This window comes from Rhipicephalus microplus, chromosome X (assembly GCF_043290135.1).
Source record: "Rhipicephalus microplus isolate Deutch F79 chromosome X, USDA_Rmic, whole genome shotgun sequence".
NCBI lineage: Eukaryota > Metazoa > Arthropoda > Arachnida > Ixodida > Ixodidae > Rhipicephalus > Rhipicephalus microplus.
This window is the reverse complement of record NC_134710.1, coordinates 223230230-223250914: the sequence shown is the minus strand read 5'-3', so window position 1 is coordinate 223250914 and position 20685 is coordinate 223230230. Positions and strand designations below refer to the sequence as shown.

The 20685-nt window shown below is 45.0% G+C and overlaps 1 long non-coding RNA gene across 1 annotated transcript; it reads right to left on the bottom strand.

Annotated features, from left to right (window-relative positions):
- Positions 1–2121: 2121 nt before the first annotated feature.
- On the bottom strand, positions 2122–12907 carry LOC142777102 (uncharacterized). The gene is made up of 3 exons (XR_012887928.1): positions 12676–12907; positions 8309–8469; positions 2122–2405 (listed from the first exon to the last, which is right to left on the bottom strand). It is a non-coding gene; the product is annotated as an uncharacterized LOC142777102 (long non-coding RNA).
- Between the last annotated feature and the right edge of the window lie 7778 nt (positions 12908–20685).

Sequence of the window (20685 nt, the reverse complement as noted above, 5' to 3'; positions counted from 1 at the left end):
GCATGCGAAGTTACGCTTTTTGAGTACAAAATAGCACTGTTGGCGGTAACGCGTTACCACCAACTTGAAGAGAAAGCATTATCGCCCACATCCCCTCCACCGACTCGAATAGAATGCGTTATAAGATCTCGTTCCGTGGTGCCCCCCTGTCACCCACTTAATAAGGGACCGATGGGGACCAAAAACTTCGGAATTTCCACAAATAAAAGTAAACAAATGTTATTAGTTTATTCGAATAGGTAGGTTGGTGTTCCTCTTTTGAAGTTTGTAACATGAATAGCTCAGTAATAACTTCTTGCTTTTAATGGTGTGCCTAAGACGGCACATTAAGAACGTTCATTTTTCTTGAATATCATGCTAAGACACGCATTTTTTTGAGTATTAAAATGTAGTGTTGACGGTAACGCGTTACTGCTCACGGCGTTACTTCCAACGCATTACCGCCAATATGAAGAGAAGACGTTAACACCCCCCCCCCTCTTCCCCCACTTCTTAATTTGAAATCAATTCCTTCTGGGGCGTTATACTCACCTCTGAAGGGTCCTAATAGACCCGAACGAAATATTAAGGTTCTTCATTTGAAGTGAAAAGACGTTTTTTCTCTATTTCAATACATTGGTTCCAGTTGCCCTTCTGTTCTGTGCTTCTCAGACAAAAACCAAATGTTCAAATGTTCAGATTTAAGCTAGGAATTGCATGGTAGACACTGAACTCTACGTATACAAAGCTTTGTCATGTTATTACCCTCCCCTCGGCCCTTCTTTCATTCTTCCCCTAAAGTCAATGCTTCTCACATTCACTTTTCTATCCCGCCCCCTTGCTATATGCACTGAAATGGTATGCTAGGGTATCCGCCTATACATGGGGGCATACCAACCAGAGTTTTTGCGTCCGAAGCTGGAATTACGCCAAATTTAAGCAGCTAGGATGTTTATTTTTCATGACCTTATGGTGGTGACGGCGTAGAAGCAACCAGTCGAAAATGCAAAGTTCAAGTTATTTATTAGGGTGCTCAGAAGAAGGAACACTGTCAATATTAGCATGCACGTAACACTCGGAGAAGTGACATGAGCGAACACGCTCAGAGCTCGTCGGTGAAGCACGTCTCTTACGCATGCGTGGCCAACATTTCAAATTTATCGCGCGTCACTTGCAGAATGAATTCCGTACTCGCATCGAGCTCACAATCTAGGAACAGTTCGAAACAATCAAAGCGTTCCGGCGCCGTTTGCGCCGAGCTGTGGTAACACGTGCCAGTTTCTGTGGCTCAAGCCCTGTCACATGAAGATGAAGTGAAAAAAAACATCATGTGGCAATACTAAGGCTGCGAAGCCCTCCGCTATGGCATCTCTCATAATCATATCATTGTTCTGGTACGTAAAACCTCAGATATGAAGGCTCTCCGAACACGTAAATATAATGGCTATACGAATTGAAAGGTAAGCACAACTAAGCGTGACATAGCGTGAACCAGCATTCAGTGCTTTACGCTGGAACAGAACTGGACCTAACAATGCAAAGCAGACAGCCAAAAATAAGTGCACTTCGAAGCCCATTTAAGTGTCCAAGATCAAATGTAACACTTTCAGCTCAGCAGAGCAGCCAGCAAGCCGTTCTATAAGGCACTCTTACAAATCAAAACTCTATAGGCAAGGACAGCTGGAACACTCAGGTGCTGTAAAACCTTAACAGGGCCGCCAAGTACATGCGGAGTTGTCCTCCACTAATCTACTCAGGGCCAACAAAGAATAAAGAATAAACAAGCTTTCGTATACGTCAAAATATTCTGAATTCGAGGCAGCGTGAAGAGCTTGCAAAGCAGGTTACTTCGTTGAATGCCCGTACGTGTCCGAAAAACTTGCACGGCTCTGCCGGGTCTCCGTATAGAGTCCTGCTGAGCGAATATACTAGTTATATGCAGTATATTCGCAACAACGTGAACATACTGGTTCTACGAATCGAAACGTAAGAACAACTAAGCTATGCGTATAGTTGCAACATAAGTTACGAAAGCTCCTTATAGATTATATGCGCAAATAAGCATATGCACAAGGTAAACAATAATAAGGTGCTGTAATAAAGGGTATATATGAATAATGAGAAATCAAAACAATAACAAAATCATATCGCAATCAAACTATGTACGGTCAGGACGTATCTACGCTATACACGCAACTATATCACCAACCGAGTCGCGCCGAAGATAAGCGTGTTCGTTGGATGGCGTGCTCCTCCCTCCTGGACTAGGAAGCGGGCGTTCCTGCGGTCTTGACGAGAGTTCTACACCAGCGGTCACGTGTTGAGAAAGCTGTGTGTAGATGACTTTGTGTGGCTAGTCCTGGTGAAGACGCCTGTCGGTCAAGCCTGTAGTTCGGCGCAACAAGCTGTAGCTAGCTTCTCGGAACCTGCGATGACAAGAAAGGCACTGGTTTTGAGCGCTGAGTGAGGTATACTGTAGTTTGAAAAGAGTTGAAACGGCGAGATACAAACGGCTTGTCATGCCTGGAGTTATCGACTCCATTACTTCCAGACATAGCCCATACACAGAAGAAAGTATTGGCTAGGAAGCACGGTGGTAAAAAATTGGAAAAGTGGTTACTGCTAAAAGTTTATTTTCGTGAAAAGGAAAAGAAGAAAAGAAAGCAAACACAGCTCCAGAACACCAAAACTTCGGTGGGGTCTCCAAAATGCAGCTTTATCCTATAACAGAACTTTCTGACGGGAATTTGGTTTAAGAAAGGACACATGTTTCGGATCATAGCCCGCACTTGATTTTCTGTACGGCTGGTTGTGTTTGGTTGCCGTATCCCCCACACGTCAGGTGCTGTCAATGTATAAAAAAACAGGAAGTTTCACCGCCATGCCATCTGCAAAGTGAAAATTCATGACGGCAACGCAGCAGCGATGCAAATACTGAGAATAAGAACGGAGTTTGTGGCCTTCCAGAGCCGCCTGCAACCTTCAACCATTGTCCGTCCTCTTTTCCCTTTTTCTAACACCATTCATCGTCCTCCTCATTTCAATTTCTCACTCGTTTCCACCCTATTTCGAAACTGGTGGCCCAACAGAGCGAAGAATCGCCGTTGAATTCTATCAGACATTCACGCATTCTGTGCACCGGGCGCCGAGTCGGGGTATACGTACGCCTTGCACTTTTAACGGGTAAGTGACCGTCTGCAGGATTCTATACAACCACCTATACTTACCATCACCGAGACAGACGCCCTCCACACTGGGTTACGGCTACAGTTTCGCTGCACTATATTTTACATGTCTTTGCAATGACTACCCTGTCACCTATATTCGCTCATCCTCTTTGCCTTCCTCACCCCTTCTTCCATTGCCCGCCCCCTCGCTATATCTACTCTATATGGCTATGCTTTGCCATCTCCCTTCCTGCTGTACTATACATGGCTATGCTGCGCTTACACTTCGCTTTTCACTGCTGGGCCGAGTTCGCTGCGGTCGCCAGTTGCGGTCCTACTTCATGCTTCAGCATCTTTAAATAGCAGGAGCATCTTGGTGAAGTTGCCTGGAATGTGAAAGGATGAAGCAAGCCGACAACCAGCAGTATGTAACACATTATTATTATTAATATTATTATCATTATGATCATCAGCCTGACTACGTCTACTGCAGGACAAAGGCCTTTCCCATGTTCCGCCAGTTAACCCGGTCCTGTGCTTGCTGCTGCCAATTTATACCCGCAAACTTCTTAATCTCATCTGCCCACCCAACCTTCTGTCTCCCCCTAACCCGCTTTCCTACTCTGGGAATCCAGTTAGTTACCCTTAACGAACAGCGGTTATCCTGTCTACGCGCTACATGCCCGGCCCATGTCCATTTCTTCTTGATTTCAGCTATGATATCCTTAACCCCCGCTTGTTCCCTAATCCACTCTGCTCTCTTCTTGTCTCTTAAGGTTACACATACCATTTTTCTTTCCATTGATCGCTGCGTCGTCCTCAATTTAAGCTGAACCCTCTTTGTAAGTCTCCAGGTTTCTGCTCTGTAGCTAAGTACTGGCAAGATACAGCTGTTATATACCTTTCTCTTGAGGGATAGTGGCAATCTACCTGTCATAATTTGAGAGTGCTTGCCAAATGTGCTCCACCCCATTCTTATTCTTTTAGTTATTTCAATCTCGTGGTTCGGCTCCGCTGTTATTACCTGCCCTAAGTAGACATAATCTTTTACAACTTGAAGTGCATTATTACCTATCTCGAAGCGCTGCTCTTTTCCGAGGTTGTTGTACATTACTTTCGTTTTCTGCAGATTCATTTTAAGACCCACCTTTCTGCTCTCCTTGTCTAACTCCGTAATCATGAGTTGCAATTCGTCCCTTGAGTTACTCAGCAATGCTATGTCATCGGCGAAACGCAGGTTACAATGGTACTCTGCGATAACCCTTATCCCTAACTGTTCCCATTCTAGGTTTCTGAAAACTTCCTGTAAGCACGCGGTAAATAGCATTGGGGCGATTTTGGCCCCCTGCCTTACACCCTTCTTGATTGGTATTCTGTTGCTTTCTTTGTGAAGCACTATGGTAGCAGTTGATGCCCTGTATATTTTTTCCAGGATGTTTATATATACTTCATCGACGCCCTGATTCCGCAGTGTCTGCATGACGGCTGATATTTCGACTGAATCAAACGCCTTCTCATAATCTATGAAGGTTATGTATAATGGTTGGTTATATTCTGAGCATTTATCTATTACCTGATTGATAGTATGAATGTGGTCGATTGTTGAGTAGCCTGTTCAAAATCCCGCTTGTTCCTTGGGTTGATTGAATTCTAATGTTTTCTTTACTCTGTTAGCAATTACCTTTGTAAAAAGCTTGTATACTACAGAGAGCAAGCTGATCGGCCTGTAATTCTTCAAGTCCTTGTCATCTCCTTTCTTATGTATTAAGATGATGTTAGCGTTCTTCCAAGGCTCTGGTACTCTTCCCGTCAGGAGACACCTCGTAAACAGGGTGGCTAGTTTTTCTAACACAATCTGTCCTCCATCTTTCAGCAGATCTGATGTTACCTGATCCTCACCAGCAGCTTTGCCTCTTTGCATGCTCTCCAAAACTTTTCTGACTTCTATCATTACTGGTGGGGTGTGTTCTGGGTTACTGCTAGTTCTTATAGTATTAAAGTCGTGGTTGTCCCGGCTACTGTACAGATCTCTGTAAAACTCCTTCGCTATTTTAACTATCCTATCCATATTGGTAGTTCTTTTGCTTTCTTTGTCCCTTAGTGCATACATCCGATTTTTGCCTATCCCAAGTTTCCTTTTCACTGCTTTGACGCTTCCTCCGTTTTTCAGAGCGTGTTCAATTCTCTCCATGTTATACCTTCTTACGTCGGATACCTTACGCCTATTAATCAACTTCGAAATCTCAGCCAGTTCTATTTTGTCTGTTGTACTTGAGACTTTCATAATTTGACACTTATTAATAAGATTATTCGTTTCCTGGGAAGGTTAGCCAGTGTCCTCTCTAACTACCCTGCTTCCAACTTCCACTGCGCACTCCGTAATGATACTCGTCAGATTATCATTCATTGTACCTATGCTAAGGTTGGTTTCCTCCCTAAGAGCCGAGTACCTGTTCTGAAGAGAGAGACTGAATTCCTGTACTTCCCCTCTCAGTGCTAGCTCATTGATTGGCTTCTTGCGTATCAGTTTCTGTCGTTCCTTGCTCAAGTCTAGGCGAATTCGACACCGTACCATTTTATGGTCACTGCATCGTACCTTGCCAACCACTTACACATCCTGCACGATGCCTGGGTGTGCACACATTATAAAGTCTATTTCGTTCTTATTTTCGCCATTAGGGCTCCTCCATGTCCACTTGCGGTTTCCTCGTTTTCGGTAGAAGGTATTCAAAATCCGTAAATTATTGCGTTCTGCGAATTCTACTAGATGCTCTCCTCTCGCGTTTCTAGTACCGATGCCATAATCTCCTACTGCCTGGTCTGCAGCCTGCTTCATCCCTACCTTTGCATTAAAGCCTCCCATCATTATAGTATACTGTGTTTTTACCTTACTCATTGGTGATTCCACGTCTTCGTAGAAGCTTTCAACTGAGGCGTCATCATGGCTGGATGTAGGCGCGTAAGCCTGTACCACCTTCATCTTGTATCTCTTATTCAGTTTAATTACGATACCTACCACCCTTTCATTAATCCTATAGTATTCATCTATGTTGCCAGCTATATTTCTGTGAATTAGGAACCCTACTCCCAGTTCTCTTCTGTCAGCCAAGCCCCGTTAGCAAAGGACGTGCCCATTCTGTAGCGCCGTATAGGCCTCATCTGTCCTCCTAACCTCACTGAGCCCTATTATATCTCATTTAACACCCTCTAGCTCCTCGAATAGTACAGCTAGACTTCCCTCACTAGATAAGGTTCTAGCGTTAAACGTTGCCAAGCTCAGGTTCCAATGGCGGCCTGCCCGGATCCAGAGATTCTTAGCACCCTCTGCTGCGTTGCAGATCTGACCGGCGCCGTGGCGAGTTGCTTCGCAGCTGCTGGGGACCGAGGGCCGTGAGTTATTTGACGTATGCATGTGGGAGGTAGTGGCCAGATACTGCACCAGGGTGGCCAATCTTTCTCTGGTAAGGGAGTGCGTTCCCGGCGGTGGTTACCGGTGAGGCCGCACCCCAGGCCTTGTAATGCAGTTCCATCACCACGCGGATTTTTTGTTTATCCGGTTGGGAACTGCGCGGCACTGGGATTTGAACCACGGACCTTATGCATGCGAGGCGGATGCTCTAACCACTACGCCATCGCTGCTTGACTTGCCTACAGTATACACCTCACTTACTTTCACATGAGAAAAATGTATTGACCCTGATTACATGGTAAAAAATGTCTTGAGAGTGTTCAACAAAGGCTCTGAAAGGCCACTCTTCTGGCTTTCGTTGTCACTGTGCTGCGCGGTATGCGCAGGCCTGGTGTTCTTTTTCCCCTTTTTTGATGACACCTACACAAAAAACTTACCATATTTACTGGCGTAATGAACGCTCTTTTTTTCTCAAAAAATCTGAGCAAAGTTTGGGGTTGCGTTTATTACGTGGGGTATACTTTATGAAAACTTTTTTGGGAGAAGAAAAAAATGCAGTAATGCAAAAAATAGGTTAGTTTGCTCAGTGTTTTACAATTTACATACGCGTACACCGTTTCGAAACAGCTTATTTGTTGCACATTACTAATTTTCTGTGGTCGATGGCGCTATCTTCTGCAGGCTGTCCCTGGGCTGCCCTCTTTTCTCCCAACAGTGGTATCTGCTTGTGATCTCGAGGGGCACCCAAGAGCGTGCAAAGAAAGTTGGCAGAAAAAGAGGGGGGGGGGGGGGGTCGCAGGAAGTTTGGTGACCTTCACTCGCTGGCTGTGTGGTATCAGCTGCGATTCTCTACTCTCCTTGTAAACTGGCTGTGGCGCACAGGTAAGACCAGGGACCCGCCGGGCACAGATCGAAAGTAAAGCAATAGACACGCAGCAAGGGCGAGGAAGGAGTGAGCCCAGGCGGTTGAGGGGCATTGACAAAGTAATAAAGAACTGAATAGAGCGAACCGGTGAGGAGGCGCCAGGTGTCAGTTAGTGGGACTGCTGCGGATGAATGTAGGGGATGCATTTATTACAGCACGCGGCAACGGGCAAAGGGGGGGGGGGAGCATAGGTGATTGAGGGGGGTTGGCAAAGTAATCAAAAACGGAAGAGATCCAATGATCTAATGGGTGAGGAGGCACCAGCTGTCCGTTGGCGGGACTACAGCGGATAAATGTAAAAGGTGCGTTTATTAAGCCGGGGGTGGGGGGGGAATAAGAATATTTATGACCGAAGTTGGGGGGGATACATTTATTATGCGAGTGCATTCATTACGCAAGTAATAATGGTACTTACATTTTTTTCAGGTACTTCCTTTTTATGTTTTTAGGATATGTGAAGCCCTGCACAAAACCTTTGCAAGACGTGAAAAATACATAGCAATGACATTTGCCAGAAAAAAAATTTAGCTGACACTCACTGTAAAAATAGTTGCAGTCATGACAGCTGACATAGCTAGAATGGAGGTGTAAAGAGAGAGCAGGCAACACTGCATTGAAATCTCTTTCAGCAACAGGCTGGAAACCGGGACTGCAGGAGTGTTATACCATTTTCCCCGTGACTAAGGCAGTTATGGCAACCCAGTCTCTCAACGGCCAGTGCAGTTCCTCAAAACATAGTCACTGCAATCCATTTTAACAGCACTAGGTGCGAGTCGAGCCATCCTTGCCATGGCCAAAAAAAAAGTAAATGCACACAAAGCCACGCACCCATCAATCACCAACGACGAGAAGGTGGCTGGCCGGTCACACACTGGACATATCCATGTTGGCTTCTTCTCATTCATTTGCAAATACAGCGAGGCATCAAAGCACTGTAGGTGTGGACACGTTATCGCTCGACATGGAATGCCCATCCGCATCTTCCCCAGCTGCATTGCAAAACAACAGAGAAATATTTAAGATGAAGCACTTACCTAAGACCGAGCTCTTCTTTCTCAGAGAGAGAGAGTGTGTGCTTGTGTGTGTGCGTGTGTGTGCGTGCATGTGTGTGCGTGAGTGAATGAGCATTAAGACTTCCACGAGAAAGACTTGCGCAGGCAACATTTCTGGGGCGGTCATATAAAGAAAAATTTCCTTAGTTATCTTTCTCCTTTCCATTCCAGCACTGCCAGACAAATTCGAACCTTTTCATAAGAGACACTGATGTAAGAGACAACTGCTTGTAAAAGACACAAATAAGGCTTGGCAAGAAAATACGTACGTGATACTCTGTTTATAAGAGAGAGCTTATATAAAAAAGTCAAGATTTGCTGCACCGTGCATGCCTCTTAAAAAGGGGTTGCCACAGCATTGCAACATGGCAATGCTGTTCTTTTGAGTTTTACAGCCACCTCAGGGGTGGAAGTTGGCTTCAGTCTTACGGAGCAGTTCAGAAAGCAGGAATAATGCTGTTTTGGAGCAGCTTGGAAGTGGTAAAATGGGAGTTTTCGAGCAGCTTTGGAGCATCAAAGTGTGTGTTTTGTAGCAATGCAAGTTAGTTTTGATCACAGATGTATGGCTTCAGACATGTCATTTCCATTTCTTTCAAGACATGTCAGAATTTACAGTGGTTTAGAATATACATCAAACACTGAAGAAACAACCAGACTTACAAAAAATTATATATACACTCATAAAAAAGTTATATATAAACCCATAAAAAAAGCCACATCTGCCACGAAAATGATTTTTCATAAAGTCGAACCTCGCTACAACGAAACTGAAAGGGTGCAAAAAAAATTTCATTGAAGCGAAAATTTCGTTGTAGTGAAATCGCAAAAAAATATATAGATCTACAAACTACCAGCTAATCAAAGCTATAGGTGGCGATAGCATCAACAGTGGCACTGTCCTGCGACGATTTGTGCACCTATAGTGACACACGCTGTTACTTTTTATTTTTGAGTGATTGGGTTTAAGTCACAAAAAACTGATATCACCACTCAGCGCAAACCACGTCACAATGTTTCAGAATATACAAGATTGTCTCAGAGTGTTGTTGAAATTATGCACTGATCTTGTTTCGGCAGCCACATTTTGATGGAGGTGAAGTGCAACAGGGAAATGTACTCAGATTCAAGTGCACATTAAAAAACAGCAGAAGGTCAGACATTTATGGTGCCCTCCATTGCAGCGTCCCTTATACTAATATTGTGGTTTAGGAATGTTAAACCTCAACAATCATTATTAAAATTACGCATAGTACGTGAGCACCCTAATTCGTTCGGCAACTTACACGAGCATGAGCAATTATGCTGGAAAGTGCGATCACTTATCTATAAAACAAGACGCGTCCTGGCGATGATCAGATTACCGAAGGCCAACTACATTTATTGCCGTTGTTAGAGTACAGCACGTTTTGCTTGTACTTTCAGTTATTTAGTTTTCTGAGCACAAGTTGGCCCAATAAATGGTTTTGTCTCAAGTAGAGTGACTGCTACTTTCTTTATTGTCATCATCACATGATAATACAATAGGTCTGAGGCAGTTCTAGGGTACACATGCTGTGATTGAAGAGAAATTGACTGCACATTAGATGGCATATAGATAACTAACTGTTTACACCAGCAGATAAGAAGAATATAAAAATTTGATGCAGTTTGATAAGGTCTACATATACAAAATACCTTGTGGCTACTGTACACTGGCGATTGGTATTGCATAAACAATATTTTATGCACAATGTAAAACTGCACATTGTTATTTGCACTATCTTCTTTGTTATATTAATGACATTACAAATGACCTTAGCAGCAAAATTACTGTTTGTCTATTTGAGGAGGATTGCCTAATATATTCTAAAATATCACGTCATGATCAGAGTTAGCTTCAGCACTACAATCAATTACTAATTGGTGCACATGATGAAAAATAAAATAAACCACGAGCAAACACTTTATGCGCACATAACTAGGAAAACAAAAAATGTGTTAGTTTTAAATATGCTAGATGGTAAGCCATTAAGACAGATGAGGCACCTTAAGTATTTAGGCATTACAATATCTGATGACTATCTTGGAAAAAGCATATTACTAATTTATGTAATACCGTAGAGATAAACCTTTAGACACTAAGGCATAAGGTAAAATTTTCCTCCCGAGATGTTAAACAAACTGCATACTTAACTTTCATACGACCCGCACTTGAATACGGAAGCATAATATTGGATCCGCTTATAAAGAACGAAATAAAGAAAATTTAAAATATGCAAAGACAGGAAGCAAGATTTATTATGTTGAAATATGAGGTACACAGAATCAGTGACCGCAATGCTCACTCAAGTAAACTTGCCTGTGCTTTCATTGCTGTGAAAAGTGGTGAGAATAAAATTCCTTCACATAACGAAACACGGTTGCTTTAACTTAGGCCTATGAGATACATGCAAAACAGAATGCCGCGTCTTTCACGGTGTGTCAGATCGAGTCATCAGGATCAACTTGTGCCCATACCCGGAAAGGTTGACACCTTTAAATACTCTCTCTTCACGAAAATGATTGAAGAGTTGAAGAGTGGGACATGCTACCGCATAATAGAACTAAAACGAACTCTTCAGAGGAATTTTTAAAATATGGTACCGGCCTATTACTCTTCCACGTAACCGCATATAAGTGTTATTACCTTCCTTTTTTTCCAGTATAAGCGGCTTGTATGCTTTGACATTATTTTAAATAAGCATATGTAACTATAACAAAATTCCTGATTTTGATAATTATAATTTTGAAGCATATGGAGCAGAGCATGTTAAGTGTAGTGTCTGCGATTGTGTTCCTATCCGCTCAATTTTGCTCACTACTGCGTAAAACTTGAATACTTTTGTGTGTTGGTTAGATTTGCTTTTTGTTTGCATTACGATTTGTATGGTCTATAGGGTGTAGTTTTGTTTAATGCTGCCAGATGCAATGTCTGTCCTGATTTCACTGTGTAGGGCTTGTGTCTTAGCTAACACTTAGCTAACGCTAATCAGCGTTGCTATTGTGCGCGAATAAATATCCTTGGGAGCTTTTTTTTTTCTTTCTCTTTGACAGAATTAAATTCTTAGCCCCAGCCCCTTTCATGTGTGTAGCACTTCAGGGGCCAGGATTGTCGCCCACCGCATCAAGCGGCACGTTCACGCAGTGGTCAGTACAGGCGGGGACGGCCTCAAACAAGACTAGCAATGCTCACAGTCAGTGCAAAATAAATTTAAAATGTTTGAAGTAGTGAAAACTGCGTAAATATCCCAGAATCAACGTCACGAAGAACGCTCCTGAAACATCCGGCAAATACGCGCGCACGGCATAAAATGGCGCCATACTGCAGCTTCAGCAAGCGCGCGTTTGTGAAGGTAATCACTGGGTGTCCGTGACACGCACGTCCGCGGTTTTCGCAGTAGTGGCGCTGCATCAAGCGTGGGCTACAGGAAAACACCAGGCAGCGCACAATAACGACATCTGCACAAGAATAATGGCGGTATTCAGAAATACACCAAGATTTACAAAGACCTCACTTAGTGCTACATTAACCTCACAGTTTTACTGCGTTCTACAATTGGCTTCGTGGCAAATGCATCGTTATGCTTATGTGCCATGTCCGGCATCATCACGGCATTTAACTGACCTTGGTTATAAAAAGACAGCGTCCATACGAAGTACGCAAAGTGCGAACCATCCTTATCCTTTGTCTCTCCGTGACATCTACAAAGCGTCAAAAGTGTTAACGAAGCTCAGTGCTACCATGTACACGATAGCCTACAGCGATTGCTTGGCGTAGACGTCTTGCTCCACTTGCCAGCGTTGGGGAGTTTCAGAGTAGTGTACGCAGGTCTTTGCGTTGCGCATGCGTCGTACGGTAACCTTTGCCGGGCTCCCGTCACGTGACGCCCGCAAGCTTTACGTGTTGTATTATAAAGCTATATTGTCACGCAGCCACAGAAAGGATGTGGGACAGTGGGGGTGTGATACCGTGCGAATGAGGGATAGGCATGCAGTTAATCATTGTAAAACATGATCAAAATGCAACAATGTCAGTGTATACACCGTCTATTTCCGATGCAATGCTATACGATTGCGCAACTGATTCATGTGAGCGGGAGAGGGTCCCGACGCAGGCGCGCTCACCTTCAGCTACGTAGCCGCGGCCAGGAGGATGCGGCGTTGCCGGCCAGTGGAAATGGGCGAGGGTGTGAAGCGGCAGCGGTGGCGATGAAGGTAGCAGGGGTGGCGGTGATTCCTGCACGCTCACCCATCGGGGATGCCTGGCAGTCTTCCCAGCAACCCATCATGCCGGAAGCTCATCTTCACTCGCACCAGTCGGTGCCGTCGGCGACCATCAGGCAGGTCTGTACTGGGGACGTTGGTATGACGTAAGCATCTCTTCTCTCTCGTCTCGCAATACCAGCGTAGTTGATCATGCGCTGCGCACACGTGGTCCAGTCGCGAGCACGCCGGCAAGACATGTGCACCACGGGGCCACTGCTAATTGGACCAGCCAGCAACCCACGTGGTCCAATTACGATTATTTTGTGTTTTCTTTTGGTCGCCTAGAAGGCAGAGCACGCGCCGCTTCACTTCGTCTTCCCCTTCGCTAACAAGCTGCACGCCCTGCCGTCAACATCTCACTTCTTTGTCTTCTTTTGGTACGACCGCCTTATTTGACCCCAACCGGGCTTCAAGCGATAGGCTTATTGTTGATATTGTGAGCATTATTCATATGCGTTATCTTATCATATGTACATACTCATCATCATTAGTCTGACCTGTGTTGTGGGGCAGAGGCTCGGCAAGAAAAAGAAGTGTCGTGCAGCCAAAACGTTGCCTTACAATATTAAAAACTAGCTTGTCACACAATGCGTACGAAACCAGTTCTTAAAAAAAAAAGTCACAGCTTTGCCGCAAAGGCGAAGCGATAAACGCGATAGCGATAAGCACGATAGCAATAAATTGGATGGTCACACGAAGAATGGCCAGCAGATCGAAACGCGTTCCGCGTTTCTCACGTGCAAAGGACGCAGGAAACGTACTCACAGGTACAGATTAATGCGAATAAGCGTCTCAGTTGTAACTTCGCTGTGTCTGAAAAGCGTGGCCTTTTCGCAAACGGAGTCTGTGCAACAATTGCAGTAACCTTTGTGCGCCCGGTAGCTACAACAGTATCGTTGGCTGCGGCGGCTGCATTTCCGATGGAGGCGGAAATGTTGTAGGCCCGTGTACTCAGATTTGGGTGGACGTTAAAGAACCCCAGGTGGTCGAAATTTCCGGAGCCCTCCACTACGGCGTCTCTAAAAATCAAATGGTGGTTTTGGGACGTTAAACCCCACAAATCAATTGATTGATATGTGGGGCTTAACGTCCCAAAACCACCATATGATTATGAGAGACGCCGTAGTGAAGGGCTCCGGAAATTTTGACCACCCGGGGTTTTTTAACGTGCACCCAAATCTCCCACAAATCAATCAACAACAGTATCGTTCCGACCTAACTCACAGGCCAGCCAAGACGTACGATTCTTCCCACTTTAAGATAAGGGCGCGCGATCGAGCGTACACCCCCTTATTCCCACGCGGGCCAACGTACGCGTGAAAGATGAGATGGATGGATGGATGGATGGATTGATGGATGGATGGATGGATGGATGGATGGATGGATGGATAGATGGATGGATGGATGGATGGATGGATGGATGGATGGATGGATGGATGGATGGATGGATGGATGGATGGATGGATGGATGGATGGATGGATGGATGGATGGATGGATGGATGGATGGATGGATGGATGGATATGGCTGTGCCCTTTAGATCGGGCGGTGGCTAGTGCCACCAAGCCGTAACACTTAATGAACCAAAAAGTAGATTTTTTTCCCCTTAAATACTGAGGTTGAAGATTCGTACTTTGCAGCGAAGGGTTAAATTTTCACTCGTGCCTTGACTTTAGCCACCAATCAGATAACCTCCATCTAGGTAATTCTACCCGCTTAAAGTCTATTTTGCCCTCACTGTCCCTCAACCCCAGTGCTTTGAAAAACTCTGCGCCATCAACCTGAACTACAGGGTAAAGCCCTTTAGAGAACATTATCAAGTGTTCGGCAGTTTCTTCTTCCTCTCCACACGCACTGCATACCGTGTGTACCCCTTCGTATTTGGCCCGATATGTCTTGGTTCGCAGTACTCCCGTCCTTGCCTCAAACAGTAGAGAACTACCCCGAGTATTATCATAGATCCTTTCCTTGGCTATTTCCTGCTTAAAAGTTAGATAGATCTCTAGTGCGGACTTCTTAATCATGCCAATTCTCCACATATCGGTCTCAGCTTCCTTCACCTTCTTCTTAACCGATAATTCTTTTTGGTTTGGCCCCCTGCTGTTTTCCAAGTATTTACCAGTCAATTTCCTGGTTCGCTTCCTCCAGTTTGTATCGATATTCTTCATGTACAAGTAGCTGAATACCTTCCTAGCCCAACACTCCTCCCCCATTGCTCTCAATCGCTTCTCAAATTTTATCTTGCTGCTTGCTTCCCTGCCCTCAAATGATGTCCACCCCATATCACCTTGTACTCCCTGATTTGGTGTATTCCCGTGAGCTCCTAAAACAAGCCTACCTATTCCACGTCTTAATTTCTAATCTTGCTTGAACTTCTGATCTCATGCACAAGACCGCATTGCCGAACATCAGACCAGGAACCATGACCCCTTTTCATATTCCTCTCACAACATCATACCTATTGTAATTCCACAGTGCTCTATTTTTCATCACTGCTGCATTCCTGTTACCTTTAGTCGTCACGTATATTTCGTGTTTCCTCAGGTACTCGGTCCCATTGCTTATCCATACACCCAGATATTTGTATTTATCTGTTATCTCTAGCGTGACCTTCTGTATTCTAAGCTCACTACCTTCGTTGTCATTGAAAATTATGACTGCTGATTTTTCCTTACTGAATCTAAAATCTAACCTATCTCCCTCATTACCGCAGATGTCCATCAATCTCTGCAAATCTTCCTTGTTGTTGGCCATTAGCACTATATCATCTGCGTACATTAAAGCTGGTAGTGCCTGATGAATAAGTTTTTCTTGTTTGACTAAAGAGAGGTTGAAGCCCAGTCCATTTCCCTCTAATTTGGCCTCTAATCCTTGTAGGTACATCATGAATAATAAGTGTGACAGGGAACACCCATGCCTAAGCCACCGTTTTACCTCTGCAGGCTTGGATACCTGTTTTTCGCACTTTATAACTACCTTGTTACCTTTATAGATATCTTTTAAAAGATTAGTCACTACATGTTCCACGCCTAGTCTGTCAGTATTCCCCACAATTCCTCTTGAACCACGCTATCGTACGCTCCCTTGATATTCAAAAATGCTAGCCACAGCGGCCTGTGTTCCTTTTCTGCTATTTCGATGCACTGCGTCAGTGAGAACAGATTGTCTTCCAACCTCCTGTGTTTCCGAAACCCATTCTGCAGTTCCCCCAGCACCCCCTCATCCTCTATCCATGCCTGCAGTCTTTCCTTTATAATCAGCATCGCCAGCCTGTAGACCACTGATGTCAGTGTTATGGGATGGTAGTTGTTTATGTCTGCTTTGTCCCCCTTTCCTTTATAGATCATGCTCATCCTGCAAAGTTTCCATCCATCGGGAACATCACCATCGATTAATATTTTGCTCACTGCCTTTCTCAAAGCCTGCTTAGACTTCGGACCTATGTCTTTATCAGCATAATTGGAATGCCATCTGGGCCTGTTGATGTACTACTAGGAACCCTTTTCTCAGCCCTTTCCCACTCTCGTTGTGAAAATGGAGCCATTGCACCACTTGATTCGTCCTTGTCTATTGTGGTGCATAAAGTACTTCTTTGTTGAAATTTTTCTGTCACCCTTGTTTTTATATATTCAATAGCTTCGTCCCCTTTTAGCCTAGCACCTTGGGCTGTAGTTATAAAACTCTGCTCTAGGCTCGTCTCATTTCTTAGGAAGTTTAGATGGTTCGAAAATTTCGCAGCTGCCTTTCCATCTTTTTTATGTACTTCTGCCAGCCACTGAGCTCCCTTTCTTCTAATCTTTTCATTGATCAGAAGAGATTCATCCCTTCTACAGCTTAGAAAGGTTTCCCATTTTCTTTCAACATCATCTGTCGGTTCACCCCGCTGCTTAGCATGTCTGTGTTCCCTAGAGGCTTCCTGACGTTTTGCTATGGCTCTCTCAACTTCCTCATCCCACCAACTTTTGGGGTTGTGTCTTCTTTTCCAGGGTGACTTATCACGCATCGTAGCAAGCTCTAGCTCAAAGAGTGTAATTATATTCGTGTATGTCCACACTGTATTATTATCCACCGTGATTACTTTCTCAATTTGTTTAGTGGCTATTTCAATTTGCCTTTTTTGGATAAAAATTTTCCTGTAGTTGCTCATCTTGTCTCCTTCCCACTTTCACTGCTCTTCCAAAACTTAGCTTGATACGTTTGTGATCACTACTCAGACTTCTGGAGCCACCTTCATCTATGTGCATTCCCCTGAGCTTATCATACATCCTATGTGACATCGGTGCATAATCTATCGTCAACTGCAGCCTTCCTACCTCCCATGTTATTGGCCCTTCACACTTCTCGGTACTGTTGCAAATGATCAAATCAAGCCTTTCACACATATCCATGATCATTTCGCCTGTCGGGTCAGTATACCCATCTATATCTTCTATGTGCACATTCATGTCTCCTAGTATAATTATCTCGCACTCTCTTCATAACTCCTGAATGTCTATTGATATACACTCTACCATTGTCTGGTTTTCCTTTCTGGCCTTTGCTCCCGTCCACAAGTACACGAAACCAAGGAGTGTCATTTGACCTGCCACTTTCCCTTTTAGCCATAAATGTTCTTTGCACTCTTGCTTGACCCTTTGCCAGACTGTACCTTTTTAAATGAATGCCCCAATACCACCCCCCTTTCTGCTGCCTTCTGTTCTATTACGATATTCCCACACGTAGTCCGGATTGTTCGGAGGTTGTTCCATGTCCCTGAGATGTGTTTCTACAAAACTGTATACCATCGGCCTCGCTTCCTTAGCTGTTCTTCTATCAGTTCCCACTTCAGCCTGTTCTTACCAGCCTGCATGTTAATATACCCTATGTCTGAATTGGCTCGGCGCTCGTGGCTACGTCTATTTATGCCCCGGACTCTACCTATCTTAGATATCGGTGCCACTTTGGAATCGTATCTGTCCATACCACCTGCCGAAGAGTCTCCCTGGTTGTTTTCCTCGTTACTAGCTATCCTGCACACCGACGGGCTCGCTTGCCCCCCAAAAAAGCTACTGCGCGTCCTGCAAGTCGCCAACCCACCACATGACCTAGCCGCCCACCGAAGTGAATTCTGTCTCGCTGAAAACCACCCCACCTATGCACCTCTCTGTTTATTTCCACCACCTCAAAGCCTTTCTCTCGACTCATCCGCCATATCTCTTGGTTTGCCTTGAAAACCGCTCTTTGCAGGTTGCTATCACGCACCGGTACCTTCGGTATCGTGCATATAACTACCTGTACCTGAAGAGAAGTGGCGCGCATGTCATCGACGCCTTTCGCCAGTGTGGTTGCTAGTCCTGCTGTATCTTCATTTAACACAACGTTTAAACCGCCTGAAATTATCACGAGGTTTCGTCTATCAGCTGTAGTTTTGAGTTTTGCGCTCGCTTGCCTCATGACTGCTTCAAGCTTGCGTTCTGAGAACGCCCCTACTGCAACCCTCTTGTCACCTCTTACCCTCTAGTCTTGGTCGCGAGCGCCACTGCGCGGCGCTTGTTCAAAACTGAAGGCAGGCCAACTCCGCTGGGAGCGCGAGCCATTCCCCAGGCATTATTTAGAGCATAGAGTTTCTCAAAATTAACTCGAGGGCACTCTGGCGCTGCGATCGTTCAGCGACCATGGGAATGATGGGTAGTAGAATGTTGTAGTAGTACACACATTTGCCTACTCTTCGTACTTGCGAGCGGCGAATCATACTTGCGGCTTCGTTTATTACTGCTAACGGTTTTCTTTTGAAAGAAAAAAAAAACAACAAACCCTTTTGAACTTCTGGACTTGAATCAAAATAGTAAGCTTAAATAACTAAAGTTGTGAAGCGCAAACGGTGAACATTTGCTAATTTATGTTTTCGTGAAAAAACAGCTTCAAGCCACACGAACACACACGGAGCCAGAAGCAGGCCAGAAGTACGAAAATTAGACAAATGTGTGTACTACCTATAGTGAACTAGAAGTACTCTAGTGGCACGACCGCCAGGCCACGCCGCCTCTCTTGGCGGTCGGAAATACCACGGACCGCCGCTAGGGTTTCTCGTGGCGCTACTGCGCCTTTTCCTAGGCGAGGCGCGGTCACTTGGTGATTCAGCGCGTTAGTTCAGCACGTCTGCCGGTATCCTGCGCATCGCTTTGTCTGCAGCTACTGTACTGCACGTGTACCGGTATACTCTGCTCTGCATTTTCTCGCACGGACCGTTGTGGAGCAGCTGTCTTTACCTGTTCAGGTATTCCGTACCAACAAACATGTAGCTCGTGACATGTCGAAGCGGAGGACGGATTCACACTGTTTTGCTCCGGGTTGCCGAAGCGGCTACCCGGGCGCCCCGAAGGCATCGTTGTTTGCAGCTCCTAGAGAAGACGATCTCCGCAGAAAGCGGGAGCGTAACCTCCGGAGGGATGACAAGCCTCTGACCGAAACATCAGCGGTGTGCGAACATCACTTCGAGCCAAGATATATTCTGCGCGAATATGTGCACGTGATAAATGGCTGTGAAGTGCGCACTCCCCGAGGAAAACCGTCATTGGTGCCTGATGCCGTGCCAACGCTTTTGCCAGGTTGTCCAGCGTACCTTTCCGTCGCTGCGCCCAAGCAAAGACCCGAGAGAAGGAAAGCAGCCAAACCTCCTGAAGGCGCAAGCAGAAAACGGCGCAGGCCTGATGCACCTGACGAAGTGTGCGACGGCGGTGAAATGGAAGGCATGGACTTTAATGCTGCCACTAGTGCGCGACTTTCAATTGAAGCTATTCGCACACTTGAAGTTCCTGCAAACTACTGGTGTCGTATAGAAGCAGTTGGCCACTGCGATCTAATATTTGTGACGACAGTGATAAGCAAGCGTACAAAACTGGATATTTTTCATGAAAAAGCTGTGTGCTTTATGTCCACAGAAGGAAAAATTGTAGCCCAAGTCTTCTATCAAGGTGTTTTGTGTCAAGAGAAACCCGTGCAATCCCAATGCTGAGGCCACATCCGTATTGGAAGAAGCTCGAGAAAGCCCTGTCTGCAAGGGAGCAATGTGTAAACAAGAATTCAAGCCGCTTTCCTCTCGGCTGACCGCACATCATTGAGCTGAAGCAAACACTGCTGGACGATCCGTGATCAGCGTACGCTGCTTCGGAAAAGTTTCTTCTGAAGGTAAGTAGACGTAAAGTGCATTAGGATGCCCATAACATTACCACATTGCCTCAGGTATTGAGGGGTGTGATTTTAACGTATGCATTGTTTGTTCATTTGCAGGCTCAAGTTGTGCAGAATGCAAGTCCCTTAGGAAAGCGTTACTGACAAGAAAGTCGTACATTAACTGTCGTGTACACCTGCCTGTAAAGAAAACCCTTTCTTCACGACTGACGCAACAAAAGAAGAAGACAGCACGTCTTCAAAATCAGGCATGTGTGCTTAAGAAAAAGTTGAGTGTCATGCTTGCCAAGAATGTGGCAATCGCAGAAGAAGATTTCAATGCAAAAGTAGCTCTCCTACCAGAGAAGCAGCGTGAGGCAACTCTCCACATATTCAAAGCTTCTTCACGGAAGAGTACTAAAGGCATGATATTTTCAAATGAGTGGGTGCTCGAATGTTTGATTATGAAGCTGAAAAGTGCAAGGTTGTATGAGCACTTGAGCAAAGAAAAAATCTTAGTTCTCCCCAGTAAGACTACGCTTCGCAAATATTTAAAATGCTACAGAACTGGGTTAGGATTTAGCAATAAAATCTTTGATGTGCTGAAGCAAAAGACTTGCACTATGGACGAGTTTTTATGCCATGGAGGACTCATCGTGGATGAACTGAAACTCTCGGAGCACCTCTCAGTGAACAGTGAAGGCCGCATTGATGGCTTCGT